Source organism: Anolis carolinensis, chromosome 2 (assembly GCF_035594765.1).
Source record: "Anolis carolinensis isolate JA03-04 chromosome 2, rAnoCar3.1.pri, whole genome shotgun sequence".
Lineage (NCBI taxonomy): Eukaryota > Metazoa > Chordata > Lepidosauria > Squamata > Dactyloidae > Anolis > Anolis carolinensis.
Window position 1 is genome coordinate 196615119 of NC_085842.1, and position 21892 is coordinate 196637010.

The following is a 21892-nucleotide window of genomic DNA, read 5'->3' on the forward strand; positions in this document are numbered from 1 at the left end:
ATAGGTACCGCTTTGGTGGGAAGATCACTGCGCTCCATGCAGTCATGCCGGCTACATGACCTAGGAGGCGTCTATGGACAACACCGGCTCTTCGGCTTAGAAATGGAGATGAGCATCATCCCCCAGAGTAGTACACAATTAGACTTAATGTCAGGGGGAAACCTTTAATGTTTACCTTAACTCAGTCCAGTAGAGGGAGGCAAAAGCAAACTGCTTCAGACTCTCCTAACATATGCATTCCTCTTCAATGATAAATTTGAACCATCTTGATGGTACTTTTGACTTTGCCTCGGCTCACATGTTCTCCTATTCATCTATGAAATGTTGAAGGATATGCAGTGGTTGACGCCAACCCTAGACTGCCATAAGGGATAATTGATTGGAAATTGTTCTTAGACAAGAACAATTTCGCACCAGAACCTGAGAACCCTGCTAAATCGTCCTTCAACATAAGAAAACTGACCGCCGACTAGCAAACAACTTATGCTTCTTACTGCCTTTGCGTCATCTTCTCGGCCTGGAATAATCCAGAAGAAATTGATTGGAAATTGTTCTTAGACAAGGATATGAAATCTAAAGAGCACCAAGAGAGGGGAGACTTTGAAAGAAACAGAAGACTGGAAAACTGGTAAATCTCAGAAGAAGGGTTTTTGGGGAAGAACAGCCCGCCCTTCTTTCTTCACAAGCGACATGGCAAATTAATGGCTCTCTTCCTTGTCCAGAAGGCAGCCGCACACACCCCAATTCAGAGTGGGCAGCATTCAAAGCCGTCTCTCTGCTTTGGCGACTTTTAGATCTTGCACGCTCTGCTCGCTGGTAATGGATCCAGCTGGCTCCCAGCTTCCCACGCCTGCCCTGGGCTGTCTAGCACACAATAGGGGTTTTGTGTTATATAGCTGTATATGGGAAAAGGAGGTTATGGCATTACACTAAAAAGGGACCGAGATCAAGGGGGAGACTAAGCCAGGAGTTAGGAGTGGGGTGGTTGGGTGTGGGGGACTGCAACTGGAAGGGAATGGCAACGTCTTTGTAGAACGGGAAACAACATCAAGGACATAAAAGGAAGTGTGTCGGTGAAATGTACTATGGAGCCTCGCAAAAAAGTTTTGTGCCTGAGGAAGAAAAGCAAAATATCTACCCCTGCTCCCATGAATTTATACACTCCACCACTGAAAACAACTGGAGCTATACACAATCTTGTATAGAACCATGGAAAGAAATTATTAGGGTTTGTTCTTTCACAGGGGTGAGCAAGAACATATTCTACTTGAATTATGCTGCAACAGGCCTCAAATGTCTAGGGTGCCCTTTCCCCCATTTGATTGCATTCCCCTATGGCAGATGGGGAGTTATGGGACTTGTTATGGGACTTCCGCACACGTGGAAGGCCTCAGGTTGGGAAAACTTGGTCTAAAGTTGTACTGAAAGCATGTACAGTAGAGTCTCACTTATCCAACATAAATGGGCCGGCAGAACGTTAGATAAGCGCATATGTTGGATAATAAGGAGAGATTAAGGAGAAGCCTATTAAACATCGAATTAGGTTATCATTTTACAAATTAAGCACCAAAACATCATGTTATACAACAAATTTGACAGAAAAAGTAGTTCAATATGCAGTAATGCTACGTATTTACTGTATTTACGAATTTAGCACCAAAATATCACGATGTATTGAAAACATTGACTACAAAAATGCGTTGGATAATCCAGAATGCTGGATAAGCGAATGTTGGATAAATGAGACTCTACTGTAAAACAAAATGATAGAAACATCCTTTATAAAACAACACTGAGGAATTAAATTATTGGGTTGCTGTGAGTTTTCTGGGCTGTATGGCCATGTTCCAGAAGCATTCTATGGCAGGCATCTTCAGAGGTTGTGAGGTCTGTTGGAAACCAGGCAAGTGAGGTTTATATACCTGTGAAATGATGTCCAGGGTGGGAGAAAGAACTATTGTCTGCTTGAGGCAAGTGTGAATGTGGCAACTGGCAGCCTTGATTAGCATTGAAATTGTCCAGAAGCATATGGACAATTCAATCAGAAAAGAGGAAACCACGAAAATGAACAAAATCTGGCTACCAGTATAAAAAAACTCTAAAATCAGGACAGTAAATAAGGAACAACACTCAGAAAATAGGGGAATTCCAGACAGGAACCAATCAGGGCCAGTTACCAGCTCCCAACAAAGAATTATCCCAGGCAGGAAGCAGCCAGGTTTGGAAGCTGCAATGCTATTCAATGCTAATCAAGATGGCCAATTGAAACATTCACACCTCAAACAGACAAGAGTTCTTTCTCCCACCCTGGACATTCCACAGATATATAAACCTCATTTGACTAGTTTTCAACAGACCTCACAACCTCCTAAGATGCCTGCCATAGACGTGGGTGAAATGTCAGGAGAGAATGCTTCGGGAAGATGGTCATACAGCCCGGAAAACTCACAGCAACCCAATGATTCTGGCCATGAAAGTCTTCAACAACAAATTTAATTATTGTTTCTCCTTTCTTTGAAGTATCCTACACATATGGGCTTATTGTGTGAATCCTCAGCATGTTCCTCTCATGGTTTTGGTACTTAACCATGTAAAATGTCAAGTGTTAATATCGGCAACAGCCATTGGAGCTTTTGGGCATAAATCAGGGTGCATCCAGACTGATTGCAAAAGCTCCTGGTTTTTCCAATTTTGTCCTGGGTTAAAATAAACTGACTTTGAGTGCTGTCTCATCACTCCGGAAAATATTCTTGGAGAAACAAAACGTGTATGGACCTCAAAATAAAATGGAAAAGAACAGGAACAAAATATGGTACTTTCTGGTGTTTTTAATCAGATTGCACAATATTTATTTACTATATTTATATCCCGCCCTTCTCACCCCAAACGGGGACTCAGAGCGGCCTCACAGAAAGGCAGGACCATAATTCGATGCCTTAAACAAGCAACATACAGTAAAAAATAAACAAATACATTAAAACCAAAAAAATCAAATAGCAATATTAAAAACAATTATTAAAATCACATCATCCAAGATCAAGATCCAAGGCCGTTTCATTAGTCATTTCACTATTCCATAATAGGCTGATAGAAAACAGATCTTTCAGCACCCCAGAGCGAAAACAGATATCTACCCTCCCAAATTTCGAAAGGTCCCTACCAAAAGCATGGATACAAAATAGGTCAACGTTTCCCCCAAAAACACAACCCTCGTAGATATGTGGATCATCAGGTTGCTAGGATGCATTGTGTTTATATTTAAATTCCTGCAATTATTTATAAATTTAGGTAGGTAAAAGGTAAAGGTTTTCCCCTGACAGTAAGTCCAGTCGTATCCGACTCTGGGGGTTGGTGCTCATCTCCATTTCTAAGCCAAAGAGCTGGCATTGTCCGTATACACCTCCAAGGTCATGTAACCGGCATGACTGCATGCAACGCCATTACCTTCCCATCAAAACAGTACCTATTGATCTACTCACATTTGTACATTTTCGAATTGATAGCTTGGCAGAAGCTAGGGCTAACAGCGAGTGCTCACTCCACTCCCCGGATTTGAACCTGTGACCTTTTGGTCTGCAAGTTCAGCAAGTCAGCACTTTAATATGCTGTGCCACCGGGGGCTTCCCAAATAAATTTATAAATTTGCACCTATATATATAAATTGGCATGTGCCCCTTTTAATGACAACTGGTAGCGCCCTTGGTCCTCTTTTCAGTTATGCATACGTGGCACATATGCTTCACCCTCCTTTTCACCTTACTGATGGTGCTCATTATCACCAACTTGCGTTCATATTATTCTAAAAAAATCCTCACATACACACATTTGGCACACTTCTCAAAAGAGTTTGCACACAGCCCTGGGAACCGACTACTAATCCACAAAATCATAGACCTGCAGGAGTCATAAAGACCAGGGACCTAAAGTTCAAATAAGGTCTTAAGTCCGATCAAACCGCACATTATCCAAAAAGGCAGGGAGGGGATCAGGACTAGGACAATGGCAAGGTATTACAGGCTTTTTCCTTACACAACAACCCCAATGGAAAAGTGTTCCCCATTCAAGTTGCTATTTACTCAATAGCAATCCCCATTTGACAACACCTCGATTCCAAGGCCCTTTCCACACAGCTGAATAAAATCCCACTTTATCTGCTTTGAACTGGAATATATAGTAGTGTGGACTGAGATAGCCCAGTGCAAAGCAGATATTGTGGGATTTTCTGCCTTGATAACGTATATAGCTGTGTGGAAGGGTCCCAAGTGATTCTGCCCATGATCTGACTATTTTCTGATCATTGTTTAGAATTTTTTTTAAAACTACAATGTGCTAGGTTTCCGCGACCAATAATAATACTTATTACACTATGTTTAAAAATTTGAATTTTTTTTGTTCCTAGTTTGAAAGTGTTGATTCCTGTTTAATTGTATGGTTCTTACTTTGTAAGTACAGTAGTTGTAATACTCCAGAAACTTCATTTTTGTAGCTGCCACAAACTACAGTAGAGTCTCACTTATCCAACATTCGCTTATCCAACGTTCTGGATTATCCAATGCATTTTTGTAGTCAATGTTTTCAATACATCGTGATATTTTGGTGCTAAATTCGTAAATACAGTAATTACTACGTAGCATTACTGCATATTGAACTACTTTTTCTGTCAAACTTGTTGTTAAACATGATGTTTTGGTGCTTAATTTGTAAAATCATAACCTAATTTGATGTTTAATAGGCTTCTCCTTAATCTCTCCTTAATATCCAACATATTAGCTTATCCAATGTTCTGCCGGCCCGTTTATGTTGGATAAGTGAGACTCTACTATATGTAGAATTGGTTGAGACCCTGTGAGATGATCATTGAAAAGCTATAGCAAAATGTGATGCTTTCTCACTTATGAGTGCCTATTAACAAAAGGAACATAGGAACACCAGACAAGGGGTACTGCATTCATCTTCTAAAGCAATGGGAAAATGTGTCCCAGGATTCCCTAGCCAGCACCCTGAATGCTAAGGAATTCTGGAAGTTAAACGTCCTACAGCCAAGGCTGTATTGAGATGTTTGGGGCCCTAAAATAGCTTCTCAAATAAATCTGGCAGTACATATCTGTGAATTATTCTAAGAAATTTTTAGGACATAATGCCAGAATCTTCATATATGAACCCATGTTCAATTCTGCAACTTCAATGAGATTAAGAGCTCATGCATTTTCACTCATTTAATCTAATAGCATATCAAATGTTGAAGATAACAGAAACTGAGGAAATTCAGGAGGCAACGGGAGAAGAAGCAACCCTTTTCATTCAGTTCCAAGCCTCTAGCTCAATGGTTCCCAATCTTTTTTTGATCAGGGACCACTTGTCCAGAGACCACTTTGACCACTCTCCAACATTAGTACCAAAGGAGTTATGAATCAGTTTTTGGTCAACGTTAGATTCAATTTGGTTTTTGGGGTGCTGATTTGGAAAATTGCACTGGATAGGCCATATATGCATCAGATTGTATATACAGAACATATGCAATCTGGTAGTCGCCATCTGCCATACCATATTTAATAATCTAGAGCTGATGTGGTCTATCCAATGCAATTTTCTGAAACAGCACCCCAAATAATCCCAGGAACAGGCCTAAAAACGAAGACACCAAGGCGACCCTGCTCCCAGGCACCACATGGATTGGCTCAGGGGGAGGGAGGAGGAGAAGCAGCAGTCAGAAGTCTTGTTGTTGTGCCTTTCGTGGGTAGTCAGCCTCTCTCCTCCTGAAATCCTTATTGCCTCGCCACTATAAGAGGGTTTTGCGAGACCAGATGCTCTTGCTGAAATGGTGTAGTAATGGAGAGGCTACAGACCACATTTTAGTTCTTGGAGACCATTGGTGATCTACGGACCACAGGTTGGGAACCACTGCTCTAGCTAGTGAGGGCACTGGAACAGTGATACCAATCCTAACACTAACTACCTGGCTCTGCCAATCTGGATGGCCACATGTTACCAACCCCTGGTATATTAGATAACTTTCTTTGGAAATCTAATTTTTCCTTTCAAAAAGACATCCAGAAGATGCATGCAGTACTAGTTATTATTAGAAGGAATACGATTTTTAGACTGCAGAACATTTAAGGTCAACTTTCCATCTAAACAGAGGACATTTTGTTTTGAAATTTGGAAGTAAGTAAATCAGCAATCCTGCATTTCTTTTGCACATTTATCCCACTGTCATCTGACCTTTGATTATACAGATAAAATATTTTTTTCTTGCATGGTGATGTGCCTTATGAATGATAAGACATATACAAAATGTTAAGATGGATCTCTTTGATCCTGTACACACGGATATAATTAGTCAAAGCCTCCATTTTAAAGTTTCGCTTATCAGATTGTCCAAGAAATCTCATCATTTGATGTCTTCAGACCCATCTACACAGCCATGGAATGCAGTTTCTGAATGCAGATATTGTACTGGATTATAGGGCAGTGCAGACTCATATAATCCAGTTCAAAGTAGTTAATCAGCATTCTGAAACTGCATTATATGGCAGTGTAGATCTAGCCCTTTTCACTAAACTCACATGTTAAAAACAGATTTTCTTCCTACAAATGAGCCTTCTTTTTTTAAAAAAAAAGGGGGGGGGCACATCCGACACGTAGGTTTGGACGTGAGCGTATTCCGCTAAATCCTAACTGCTTCAAATCAGACGGCAAACAAGCCATTGGAATTGCAACACACAAGACACGCCATTTTAGGTGTGGCTCATAAAGCACAGCTGCTGAAATGGCAGGAATGAACAGCGCTTCCATTAAAATACACATCAAGGAGTTTCCCAAATCCTCGCAGCCGTAAGACATTCCGCCTTCAAAGTGGTACCGAACCACGGAAAAAAAATTAAACTTAACATATACATGCATGTATTTTCCTGTTGTGTCTACTTTTCAAATGCCGCCTTCTAGCCTTTGATATTGTCAGATTTTGCATGGGGAGGAGTGATTCCTTCCAGGATCAAAAAGAAGGCTTTGAAATGCTTGGCTTTGGTTTTATCGTTGTGTTATTTTAAAGAGGTCATTTTAAATCATGCAAATGGGGGGTTGGCAATAGTACGGGTGAGGCAATGGGTAGCTTTCCCACAAACTACGAATTGGATGGACAGGAGGAGGTATGAGGGACAAGTCCTTGCAAAGTGACAGAAACAGAATGTACGTTGCTAGGAAATGATTATTTGGCTTATACAATACAAGATGAACACTTTGTGAAATGCATCCACTTCTCCATACAATGTGAAGAGTGGGCATAACATGGGCTGGATTGGTACCCGTTAAGAGAGACCACTATCTACTCTCATTGGTAACAATGGTTTGGAGCAACCTATCTCAACTTTTTCTTGCTCTATAGGAATGGTTGAAATAATTTTCAGTTCTCAAAGAATTGTATCTACCAGCTCTCAAAGAATCCTATGCTTCCAGGGAATGTAGATTAAGAAATCACGATCTAGAGTTCATTCTGACCCATGTTGTCCTGGATCCTTCCAAATGGAAACGTTTGAGATTGGACCTGGGAGACTTTCTGGCTGCAAAACAGGTGCTCTTAACTCCTCAAATGTAGCCGCGCGCTAAATCCCCAACAGCTGCTTGGGCCGAAGCAAGCTTTTATCAGGCCCTGTCTCTGTGCAGATCAGAACCCATGAAACATCACACCATAGCACAGCCCTTTACATGTGCTGCCAGTTTTGTCCAAAGACGCATGTGTTTTAAGATGGTCCGATCCTTTCCTACCATTGCCAATAAAAAGATACCGTGTTTCCCCGAAAATAAGACAGTGTCTTATATTAATTTTTGCTCCCAAAGATGCTCTAGGTCTTATTTTCAGGGGATGTCTTATTTTTCCATGAAGAAGAATTCACATTTATTGTTGAACAAAAAATTGAACATTTATTATATACTGTACAGTAGTTGTCATCACAAACCAGACAAACTGTGAATCCTATCAAGAATTTCTTGTTACTGCAATTATTTCCATGTGCAACACTCTATGGTACATATATTTACCGATCCTGCATGCTCTGGTGTTCTGTTCAGTAGGCATGATTCCAAACAAAAACTTTGCTAGGTCTTACTTTCAGGGGAGGCCTTATATTTAGCAATTCAGCAAAACCTCTACTAGGTCTTATTTTCTGGGGATGTCTTATTTTAGGGGAAACAGGGTAGGAGGTAGCCGTCATTGGGGGGGGGGGGGGAGTCCATAGATGGTGAAAGGCCAGTAACAGCACCCAGCATATCAAGACCAAGTCCCAGAGTCAAGTTGCTTGGAAATGCAACCCAAAGTGGGTGGTAAAATATGAGACCGATAGTTGATAAACAGCCATCCGATTACCATTTTTTCATGGGAAAAGTGGTGTGAGACAAAAGAGGGCAATGAATCAAAGAGGATGTAAATTGCACACTATGTAACAAAATTTGAAAAATATTACGTTCCTGGTTTGAAGATGTTATTTCCTGTTTAATTGTGAAGTAGTTACCTTGAAAGCAGTTGTTGTACTCCAGAAATTTCGTTTTTGTGACTGCCACAAGCTATGTTGAATTGGTTGAGACTTGATGAGATAGTAATTGAAAAACTATAGCAAAATGTGATGCAAGATATCCCGCAAGAACAAAGTTTTTGTAGTTTAATAAACTTTCCCCAAATTTTTTTAGAACCAATTAGGAAATGACATTTATCATCCAGGAACAAAAATTGTATTACACAGGGCTGTATTACACACAGCCCTATATCCCAGAATATTTAGGCAGAAAATCCCACAATATCTGCTTTGAACTGAGTGTGAACTCAGATAATGTGGGGTTTTTGTGCCTTGATATTCTGGGATATAGGGTTGTGTGGAAGGGCCCATAGTTCCCCACTAGAAAGAAACAAGGTGGCTGAAAATCATAAAATTCTCTATCAGAAGTACATCCTTAAACCCTCTTGGAGTAAATCTAAATCACTTGGGAATTTCTCAAGTCGCCCTGACACACACAAAACTTGGGAGTTTAAATCTAGTGGTCCCAAAGCTTGGGAGCTTGAGGACAAAGAGGAGAGAACATGCTCAAACACCCAGCATATATGTTGACAACGAATTTGAAAAAAGCAAATCTCTATCAAAGAAGAGAACAGTGAAGTTTTCAGAGAGGTTGGGCTAACCCCACTTCCAGAATTGGTCACACTTCCTGGGCACAGAAACACTGCAGCATTTGAAACCCAAGAGATTTTAAAATTTGATGTTTCCGTTTGCTGACTAAGATGAAGGTTGTCGTATGATGAGTCTAAACTATGTAAGGAAAGACAGAAAGTTTGGTGCAAAGCTGGTGTTTATTCCCATTCTTCCCATTCTATCCTGGATTTTAAACTTTATCATTTGCACTGCAACTAAATAGAAACAGCATACATTTAACAGGTGGAAAATAAAAATGTATTTGGGAATAGCTGATGAACTCCCATATTCAGATGCAGGGTGGCTGAATGCCTTGGGTAAGACGTAGAAGGTCGATTGACATGTGTATATGTATGTGTGTGTGTATGCCTTCAAATTACTTCTTGACTTATGGCGAATCCATGAATTTCATAGGGATTTTTTTTGGCAAGGAATAACTTGGCAAGGGTTGACAGTTCTTTTTTTTTGCCAAATATAGCCTACAGCATCTGATATTCATTGGTGGTCTTCCATCAAAGGAAGCTGACTCTGCTTTGCTTCTAGGATCTGGTGGGATTTGGTGCCATTAGGGTATTTAGGCCATCAATATTAGTTTTTGTCAGAATCACGCCATATCAAAAGATAGAGTGAGGCACAACCAATGGTCAAGAAAAATCATCCACAAATGGTCAGTATGGAATATCATATGTGTCATAAACTTGAGCATGACTTCCATATAGTGCTGCTATCTCCCTTTTCTTTTTTTTGTCCACCGCAATAGCTAGGCTGAAAAGACGGAATGGGCATGTTGGCGCCAATAGCATTTTGTACAACGCCCCGTTCTGTGCCATTATGCAAAATGGGAATTAACCAGGAGGGGGAAGGAGACAGCCGCCATCCCAGCCAAGTCAGTGGTGATTCATTCATACGCTCACTGAATGCCAAAGCCAGTGGAAAATACCATCTTGGGCCACACCCAGAGGAGGCCTGCAAACATGCCACTAGGCAAGCATCCCTTCATCACATATATGTATGTATGGCAAGAAACTGCAAGTTGCTTTTGTTGTGAGAGAATTGCCTGTCTGCAAGGACGTGCTCATGGGATACCCAGATGTTTTACTGGGTACTCCTTGTGGGAGGCTTCTCTCATGTTCCCACATAGAGCTGAAGCTGATAGAGGGAGCTCATCCACTACGCCACTGGGGGCAAGATCAAACCTGAGCATTTGGATGCCTAAAAGAAGCAATGGCAGCAAGAATCACGATAGTGGGGCAAAATCCACAATATTCTCATAATGAGATTGAGATGCCACTATGTTCTCACACAATCCCAGTTTACTTCCATTGAACTTGCAAGGAAGACCTTATCTGGTTTCCTCCCACTCACTAGCTACAGAATCTGTCTGTTTTTGCCCCATTAATAACAATGCATATATTGATATCTCAGTGTGCCTCACAGCTCCTTGCCCTAGGTCATTCTACGACTTGAAAACTTTTATTTTTTGGATGACAACTCCTATAATTCTCCTAATGTAGGAATTCTGAGAATTGCCACCCCATAAAAGTGACATTGGAGCTGCGACACCTTGGGTCTCTCTGTCCTGGCACAACTGTCCCTGAGTGATCTCCAACAACTTTCTCAGAAGAACTCTGACATTCCACCACATTTATTCTCAACAGCCTCCCTCTTTTATTTCACTGGGTGAGGCCTGCTTTTTCTTTGCTCTTGGGGGCCATTAGGAAGGGAAGGGAACGACTCGTAAATTGGGTGCGTGCAATATGAAATGAACCAGCTTCTCTGCCTACCGGATCAGCTTTGCCCTTTACACTCAGGGTTGTAGACGGGTTGACGGCTTAAATGCAAAATAAAATTAAAACATCCATGTCAGGATGCTATTTTCTGTGAAGAGACTGGGGATGAGAGTTCTGGGATGTTCAGGGGCGAGAAAAGCTGTGTGGTGCAAAGAGAAATACATTCAAATACAGGTAAATCACCTCTCTGATAGTCCACAGGGTTCATAACGGTGTTGACCGATCAGCAAATACATGGCCGCTGTGATATCTCGAAGTAACACCCAAGGTTCCAGAGCAAACACAAAAATGGGTTGCTTATCGTGTGGACCCCTCCCAGGCAACAATGAGGCACAGGGGCTATTTTCAAAAGTCTGGGGAGACAAAGGGAAGCTTATTTTGTGCAGAAGGATTTATTCTCATGTTCTAAATAGTCTTCCATTTCCCTGTGACTCCTGAATGCCTTTAAAACCCTCATGGTTCCATTTGGAAGACAATCCCTTCTGGTGCCCACGCTTTCAGCATTGGACTACGATTCTGGAAACCAGGGTTCAAATCCCCGCTCGGCCATGGAAACTCACTGGGTGACACCTGGGGCAAGTCACCCTCTCTCAGCCTCAGAGGAAGGCAATGGCAAACCTCTTCTGAACATTGTATTTCATCTTTGCATTGTCATAAGTCAGAAACGACCTGAATGTACACAGCAACATATAGACATAGGCACCATGTGCTACATGCACAATGATTTCTCAAGGGCCTGGGTTCCCAAACCAGATGCTTACATGTTTAATTAGGTATATTTTAATTTTTAATTTTGTTATTTAAAACCATTTCCAATGTTTGTATCTTGTGAATTTTAAACAATGCACTTAAAAAATTTATTGTAAACACTTTGAATCCTGAACTGGGGATAAAGAGGAATAATAATTAATAATAATAATACATTGACAAAATCACGATCCTTCAACTGCAAAAGGCCACCTTACTTGGATCTGTGCGGATCATTCGAAAATATATCACACAGTCCTAAACGCTTGGGAAGTGTTCAACTTGTGATTTTGTGATACGAAATTCAGCATATACACCTCATTTGCTGTGTCATACCGTGGTTTTGTGTCAGTAAAATAATTATAATAATGAATACCCCATCTCTCCCAAAGCGGACTCAAAGCAGCTTAACATTAGCATACAATTTAAAATATGCCAATATGCAACCATCAGCATGCAAACATAATGATGGTGATTATGATGATGACAATAATATTTCAGCATTTATTCTTAGGCAGCAGGGACATAAGACTTGTGTTCTCAAGAAGAGAAGCAACAACCTAGCATGATGGCGGCCTGTGCCAGCTTTATTCCTACCGGTATGTATGCTCATTCTAAACTTGGAGATATTACTTTTACGTATTACCATTTCCAAATCCCTTACCCCTAATGGATTTGCTGCTCAAACTAGGACTCAAGCTCTATCCCTGCTGCTCTCATAAATTACTATAATTGACTGCAGTTTAAATCTTTAGAAAAGAATCCAGCAGTGGCAATAGATGCCCTCATATCGAGTTATTGAACAATTTCAATCAATTCAAAAGACTGATTAAAACAAGTATGTACAAACAACCGAATCACAACATAGGAGTCTACCTATTTCTAATTCTTTTTCTCTTTCCTTTTGAGATAGTGAAGGAAAGGCAAGGGACTACAATTGCAATACTGGTACACATAAACATACACTGATTTCTGTTTTTAAAATTTCATTACAGTAATATACTAGAACTGTTCATTGACCGTAATAAAAGTTTACTTACTTACTAGAACTGAAATGTCCTCGAAAACACAATTGTGCTGAAATGTTTTTAACACATTTAATATTGTGAATGGAGCTACTTTAAATATCACGACTGTAGATAATATTTTGTGATGAATTCATTTATTATAATTTGTATTTATTAATATAGTTTATCTTATTTATTTCCCTAAATATTAAAAAAGTGGGAGGAAATATTGATGTTTGCATGGAAACGCTACTGACTAAAAATTCCCCAATTGACTATGGTGTTCAGCGGTTTATCAAGTAATATTTGAAGCAACAGATCTTCCAATTAACCCAAGTAAAGTCCGTAGCTTTGTCTTGTACCTTCCATTTAACAGTGTTTTTCTCCCCTGAAATTCTGGGGGGAAAGCCACCCCACAGCTGTTGTGTCTTTGCCACTGCGGTACTGCCATTCACCAGTGACTTGTTCATCGCCATTCAAAATTTGAAACTCCGATTTCCCAGTGTATGTTACTTCATGAGCTGAGGCCGCTTCATCAAAAATATATATTTGTTATATCAAATATTATGGAATTGATATATGGCATGGAAGGACATTATTGGTCACGGCACAATTTCTTTACCACTCCCACTTCATATCTCAGCTAAAATCAGAGTAGATACAGCACAAAGATGAGACTTCAAGAGTGGAAAAAGTGCATGGACAGCAAAATAACCAACCAGACTACTTGCTAACTAAAATGCCATTCCCTCTATCTCCTTTTCATAAAGCAACGTGGTTTGAGAAGGGGTTTGATAAGTTTTAGGGTGATGACTGCTCTTTGTCTGGATGGATGAATGGATAAAAGGGTCATCTTGCCCATTAGAAATTCACCCGCCCCCCGAAAATAAAATTAAGTACCATTACTAAGAAAGAGAAGGTGTGCTTTTTGAAAGGTTGTGGCTTTGGTGGGAGGCCTGAGCGATCAATAGGAAACTGAACTTCAAGGACGGACTACAACTTTCAAAAGAACGCAAAGAACCCAACATGCACAAAACTCCATTGAGAAATACTCAGAGTTAACATAAGGAACCACAAGGTCTCACCTGTTCCATTTTCCCCATTTTCAGGCCAGAAATCCTAAATATCCTCCCTGTATGTTTATTTGGAAGGAATATGGCATTAAGGACATTATTTGGCATCAAAACAAGTCCGTCTAGGAATGCAAAATAACGACAAGACATTGGAGCAAAAATTATCCCCGAGATGTAACACAGCAGGGAGAACAATGGTTCAAAATCCAGGTTCTTTTAGATTTACCTCTTCAAAATGAAATAAATGTGTCAAAAGGCTTCAATATTTTTTTTAAAACTATCCAGACAATAAATCTGTTGTCCTAGATTAGGATAAAGGTAAAGGTTTTCCCCTGACATTAAGTCTAGTCGTGTCCGACTCTGGGTTGGTGCTCATCTCTATTTCTAAGCCGAAGAGCCAGCATTGTCCGTAGACACCTCCAAAGTCATGACTTCATGGAGCACCATTACCTTCCTGCCGGAGCAGTACCTATTGATCTACTCACATTTGCATGTTTTTGAACAGCTAAGTTGGCAGAAGCTGGGGCTAAAAGTGGGAGCTCACTCCGCTCCCAGGATTCGAAATGCCAACCTTTCAGCCAGCAAGTTCAGCAGCTCAATGGTTTAACCCGCTGCATCACCAGGGGCTCCTTGTCCTAGATTAAGTTCTAGCAATTCCTAGCAATAGCTGCAACACTGTATTCCCATCCTTGATCAGGTTTCTTTTTAATTCTATGGCATATCAGAATAATATAGTATCATTTGATCCTTTATATAGGTGTGTGTGTGTGTATAAATATACAGTAGAGTCTCACTTATCCAACACTCGCTTAGCCAACATTCTGGATTATCTAAGGCATTTTTGAAGTCAATGTTTTCAATACATCGTGATATTTTGGTGCTAAATTCGTAAATACAGTAATTACTACATAGCATTACTGTGTATTGAATTACTTTTTATGTCAAATTTGTTGTATAACATGATGTTTTGGTGCTTAATTTGTAAAATCATAACCTAATTTGATGTTTAATAGGCTTCTCCTTAATCTCTCCTTATTATCCAACATATTCGCTTATCCAATGTTCTGCCGGCCCATTTACGTTGGATAAGCGAGACTCTACTGTAGTTACAGTCCATCAGTGAAATGGTAATTTTGTAATATAGTACTCTTAAAAAATCAAATGGAAGGAAATGTGTCCTTCAAAGATCAACTATTCAACCATGTCTTAGTTTTAAAGGCACAAAGTAGGCCTTAGGAATCACCAAAAACAGACCCTGAAAAGAGCAGTTCCAAGAAATTGCTAAAAGCGGCCCACAAAGAATAGACGTGGAGGTGACAACAAGCAAGAAAATCCTGCAAAACCAAGGGAACTTTATTGTGAGAGCTCATGCGAACAATCTGGAATAATCCCAAGGCAACTGAGAGCAACTTTGAAGGAAAGGGTGTGATTTCAATTTTACAAACAGCCTAATGGAAATATTGAAACACTGTCCGTCTGTCCCACATCAGAGCGGCCCCAAACCAATTTGGAGGGGGGAGAACTATGGGGGGGGGGGGGGTTTCTCATAAGAACAAATATTCTCGTGAACAGAGGCGGCCTAACCATACAGCAAAATGGCGAAGCAGCACTATGAGTCCATTAAAGTAATCAGAGATCTCACGTATTTGGCTTCCAACAGAGAACATTTTCTTCTGCAAGACTAATTTGAGTGGATTTGGTCAGATTTGCACATGATAAAAGCAGATGTGGATTATGTCTCCCATTTATTTTGGGTCTTAGGAGTTGCTTGGATTCTCCACCACAATATCTGAGGGATCGCCCCAAAAGTGAAAAGACCGTAAGACATTTACATGTCAGTTTCTAAACAAACATCAAGAAATAAAAACCGAGTTCTTTCACTTGCTTTTGTCAAATCCCTGGGCACCCCAACCATGCCACAAATCTACTATCAACAAGCACGCCTGGGCTTCAAGAATGGAAAATATGAGAGGGAGTGACAATGAAATTTGCAAAGAACTGTCGTTCCCAGCAGAAGGGCGATTTCGCGCGGAAAACAGAGAAGCAAATCTAGCAGGAAAGAATGAATCATTCTATCCCAAACGGGTGTGAGCCAGGCAGAGAATGACTGGTGCCATTTTGAGGGTACCACTCTGCCCCCACCCAAAACTGATGTCTCATCATGTTCCAATTGTCCTTATATAACTTAGCTGTGGGCGGTCACACAACCTCAAAGTAGGCTCGAGAGGGGGGGGGGGGAACCACTCAGCACTCCCAGCCAAAATTATGTCGGTAGACGTATGTGTGTGCGAGTGTTCGTTTGCCAGATTTGCCGGGAAGGTCAGGTTCTTTGCCAACGCCCTCTTCCTTTTTGAGCAAATGTTAACAAGTCCTTTTGGGCCTACTTTTTTTTTGAAAAAGCATTTTTTTCCTCCTTCTCATACCCCATCATGTACAGTCACTTGAAAAGAATGAGCTGATAGTTTAGGAGAACAACGGCACACTAGAAAATGCACCGTCCCTCCAAACAGCTGTGCCACGCTGCCCAATTTGGTCACTTATAAAGCAATTTTCAACCAGATTCAGGGCCCTTCCACACAGCCCTATATTCCAGAATATCAAGGCAGAAAATCCCACAATATCAGATTTGAACTGGGTTATCTGAGTCCAAACTGCCATATATTCCAGTTCAGATATTGTGGGATTTTCTAGCTTGATATTCTGGAATATAGAACTGTGTGAAAGGGCCCAATTATGGATTTCAACCCAAGCAGGAAACCTCTTGTAGGGCTTTGACAAAAAAGTAAACGCGGACTTGGTCAGGGAGGCCTGTTGTTTGTTTCAGCGGGCAGGTGCCTTCCTTGCAGGGTTAAACCGATCCACGTGGGCACCTAACTGCCAAAAGGAGCAGCATTGGGCCAAATTCCTTCTCCAAGTTCAAGGAGAAACCCTCTCAGGCTTCTATTCGGAGCGAAGTCAATAAGGATCGAGTTTCACCAACTTTGATGGCTCTATGTGTTGTTGAATCTATGGCTGGAATTACTGGGTCGGTGTGAGTTTTCCGGACCATATGGCTATGTTCCAGAAGCATTCAACCTGGATTTTCCACAGATATATAAACCCCACTTGCCTAGTTTCCAACAGACCTCACAATCAAGGCTGTAGCCAGGGGGTGTGTGGTGGGGGTTAGGGGTCCAACCCCCCGTTGAAAATTTTCAGTTTTTTTTAAACCTGCTTTACTCATGAATTTTAACCGGTTAAACAAATCCCCATGAGTGTCCATTGAACTTTATATGTCTTGAGTGTCCACTGAAGTTTATCATAGAATCTTAGAGTTGGAAGAGACCTCATGGGCCATCCAGTCCAACCCCCTTCCAAGGAGCAGGAAAGTCACATTCGAAGCATTGATGGAGCTCAATTTCTAAATTATTTTGCATTATGGAACTATTCTTCTTGACTCGCTAAAAAAAAAAAAAGTTTCAACCCCCTACCCACCCCAAAGTTTTCTGGCCATGGCCCTGCTCACAACCTCTGAGGATGCCTGCCATAGATGTCAGGAGAGAATGCTTCTGGAACATGGCCATACAGCTCAGAAAACTCACAGCAAACGATTTGATGGTTCTTCTCTGCAGTGAACACTGAACCGGGGCAGTATACTAAGCGCAGGGCTTCCAGACATCAAATTCACCTTTCCAAGTCAACAGCCCAAGGAAGGCTCTCTGATCCATTGACAGACTCCTGGCCTGTGCCAACAAGTCTTGCATGGAGCCCTTCATTCCCAGTGCCAGCCATGCAACACCCGTTCTTAAGGCCAATGATTTATGACTCTAAAACCCCTTCGCCACGAAACCAAACACCACCCAGTGTGCCTAGGAAGCAAAACTCTTACACAAAAACATACCGAAAGAGGTCAATATGCTGTTCAAGAATCAACTCAAGAGAGTCCAGGTCCCAAAACAAGACAGAGAAGAAAACTATTGTTTTGTTCCAACTTACCTAGCCATGGGGACATTCCTGGGACAGCAGTGTTGGCCGACAGGTCTTTGCAGTTATAATTCCACCTTGAAGGAAAGAAAGAGAGAAAGAGCAAGTAGAAGAGGGAGCGAGCAAGAGAGTTTGCCTCCAGCTGCCAAGACTCTGAGCTGGGAACTTACCACCTAAAGTCACTGACTTTTAGTCAAAGAAGGGAAATCCTTTTTAAAACCTTGGCCCCTCCCAGGCCAATAATTAGGAGGGCAGACAGAAGGATGAGACAGGACGTGGGAGGGGCCTCTCTACTGTAGGCTGAGTGTGTCGTTGTGTGTGTGAGTCTGTGTGTGTGTGTGTTGGGGAGGGACTCGCACCCTTTCATGTCTGTTCCTGGCAGGCAACCTTTCCTCCCCGCTCCCTGGTATTTGTTTGTTGGGGCCGAGAGACAGGCAAGCCTTTAGGAAGTGGGTAGGATCCTGGCCTCCAAAGGGAGGGAAGGGGAAGGAGGGGGAAGGGGAGCCAAGGCAAAGGGGGGAGTCAAGGTTATTCTGGGACAAAAGGCAATCCGGGGGTGGAGGGCAGGAACGTGGGAGCACGTGCGGAGGGGAGCTGGAGCCTCAGCAGTTGTTTTCCTCTCTTCCCCACTGCACGCCTTTCCCTTTCACATTTTACAAAGTAGATGGGGATTTTTTATTTTTTTGGCTCTTGTGGAAAGGAGTGCTCTTTCCAGAGCTCCTTCCAGAGCTGCCAGACTCCCACCGCACTCCCAAGTAGTCCCCAAGTTACTAACTAGATAGACTCTGTAGGCAGAATTTGTTTGTAAGTACAGTAGTCTCACTTATCCAACGTTCTGGATTATCCAATGCCTTTTTGTAGTCAATGTTTTCAATACATCGTGATATTTTGGTGCTAAATTCGTAAATACAGTAATTACTACCAGAGCCGGCCCTAGGTATTTTTCAAGTGTAGGCAAACAGAATTTTCGCGCCCCCCCCACCAATCACTGAAAAATAAAAGCGTTGGATAAGCGAAAATGTTTGATAATAAGGAGGGATTAAGGAAAAGCCTATTCAACATCAAATTACATTAAGAATTTACAAATTAAGCACCAAAGCATCATGTTTTACAACAAATCAACAGAAAAAGCAGTCTCGACTGCGCCCCCGTATGTTAATTCGCTTCATTGTTGGACCGGCTCTAGCATTACTGCGTATTGAACTACTTTTTCTGTCAAATTTGTTCTATAACATGATGTTTTGATGCTTATAGGAGCCCCGGTGTTAAAGCACTGAGCTGCTGAACTTGCAGACCGAAAGGTCTCAGCTTCAAACCCCGGGAGCAGTGTGAGCGGTCGCTGTTAGCCCCAGCTCCTGCCAACCTAGCAGTTCGAAAACATGCAAATGTGAGTAGATCAATATGTACGTCTCCAGTGGGAAGGAAACGGCGCTCCATGCAGTCATTCCGGCCACATGACCTTGGAGGTGTCTACGGACAATGCCGGCTCTTCGGCTTAGAAATGGAGATGAGCACCAACCCCCAGAGTCGGTCACGACTGGACTTAACGTCAGGGGAAAACCTTTACCTAACTTTTGGTGCTTAATTTGTAAAATCATAACCTAATTTGATGTTTAATAGGCTTTTCCTTAATCCCTGCTTATTATCCAACATATTCACTTATCCAACGTTCTGCCGGCCTGTTTACATTGGATAAGCGAGACTCTACTGTACTGTACTTTTCAAAGTGTAACTCCATATATAGCAGGCGTGGGCAAACTAAGGCCCGGGGCCGAATGCGGCCCCCTGGCCCTCATTTTTCCTGTTCTGTTGGCATAAAGACACAGTGACACATTGCATCCTTATGCCAAAAAGACTGGGGAGGAAGGCCTTCAGTAGCTGAAAGCCCTTTGGTGCACTCTTGGCCACCGTTTGCCTCGCCCTCCTCCCGGTATAAGGACAGTGCGAGTGGCTGCATCCTTATGCTGGGAGGACAACTCAAGGAAGGCACGTGGTGGCTGAGAGGCCTCTGGAGCACTCTCAGCTACCACGTCCCTCGGCCTCCACCTGGCATAAGGATGGGGCAACCAGCAGGACAACCTGAGGATTTTTTTTTTCGTGTCAGGAGCAACCTGAGTTTCTTCTGGTGTGAGAGAATTGGCCATCTACAAGGACGTTGCCCAGGGGACGCCTGGATGTTCTGATGTTTTACCATCCTTGTGGGAGGCTTCTCTCATGTCCCCGCATGGAGCTGGAGCTGATAGAGGGAGCTCATCTGCGCTCTCCCTGGGTGGGATTCCAACCTGGCACCCTTCAGGTCAGCAACCCAACCTTCAAGTCACAAGGCTTTATCCCACTCCTCCACTGGGGGCTCCTAACCTGAGGATGACCCAGGCCTTGTACTGTACTACAACCCTCCTAGCCCCACCTTCTCCTAGGCCCTGCCGTTCATGGGTCTCTTCTGCCCAGCGTGTGAATGTTTGCCCATGTCTGATATATAGAGTCACACTTTAAAAATGTGTTTGTTATAAATCTACAGTGGTACAGCAGGTTAAACCACTGAGCTGCTGAACATGCTGATTAAAAGGTCAGCAATTCAAATCGGGGGAGCGGGGGGAGCTCCCGCTGTTAGCCCCAGCTTTTGCCAACCTAGCAGTTCATACACATGCAAATTTGAGTAGATCAACAGGTACCGCTCTGGCGGGAAGGTAGCAGCTCTCCATACAGTCATGCCAGCCACATGACCTTGGATGGGTCTACAGACAATGCCGGCTCTTCGGCCTAGAAATGGAGATGAGCACCAACCCCAAGAGTTGGACATGACTAGACTTAGTGTCAGGGGAAAATCTTTACCTATATATCTTATCTGGAACCCCTGGTGGCATAGTGGTTTAAACTGCTGAGCTGCTGAATTTGCTGACCAAAAGGTCAGTGGATCAAAGCCGGGGAGTGGAGTGAGCTCCCATTGCGAACCCCAGCTTCTGCCAACCTAGCTGTTTGAAAGAAAGCAAATGTGAGGAGATCATTAGGTACCACTCCAGTGGGAAGGTAATGGTGCTTCGTGCAGTCATGCTGGCCACATGACCTTGGAGGTGTCTATGGACAACGCCGGCTCTTCAGCCTAGAAATGGAGATGAGCACCCACCCCTAGAGTCAGACACAACTAGACTTAATGTCAGGGGAAAACTTTTTACCTATATATCTTATCTATCTATATGGAGCCCCTGGTGGCACAATGGGTTAAACCTTTGTGCCAGCAGGACTGATGACTTGAAGGTTGGGTTGCTGACCTGAAGGTTGTCGGTTTGAATCTGGGGAGAGTGCGGATGAGCTCCCTTTGTCAGCTTCAGCTCCATGCAGGCACATGAGAGAAGCCTCCCACAAAGATGGTAAAACATCAAACATCTGGGCATCTGCTGGGCAGCATCCTTGCAGACGGCCAATTCTCTTACACCAGAAATGACTTGCAGTTTCTCAAGTTGCTCCTGACATGAAAAAAATCTATCTGTATGTATGTATGTTTGTATCTGGGCAAACATGTTTGCAGCAGATTTCCTATTGGCTCCCACTTACAGAAACCACTGTCACCCCCTCCGATGACAGATCAGGACCTACTTTGAAACAGAGAACCCCCATGACCAATACAAAATACTGGAGGGCTTTTTTTGGGGGGGGGGGGGGGTGACCTTGATTTTTGGATGTTGTAGTTCACCTGCAAGCAGAAAGCACTATGACCCAAACAAGGACAGATCTGGACCAAACTTGGCACACAGACCCAACATAGCCAACTTTGAATACAGGCAGAGTTTGGATTTGATTGACCTTGGATTATGGGAGTTGTAGTTCAACCACTTTCAGAGAGCACTATGACCCAAACAAGGACAGATCTGGACCAAACTTGGCACACAGACCCAACATAGCCAACTTTGAATACAGGCAGAGTTTGGATTTGATTGACCTTGGATTATGGGAGTTGTAGTTCAACCACATTCAGAGAGCACTATGAACCCAAACAAGGACAGATCTGAACTAAACTTGGCACACAGACCCAACATAGCCAACTTTAAATAATGGTGGGGTTTGGGAGTGATTGACCTACAATGTTGGGAGTTGTAGTTCACCCACATGCTTATGCAATGTGGACTCAGATAAAC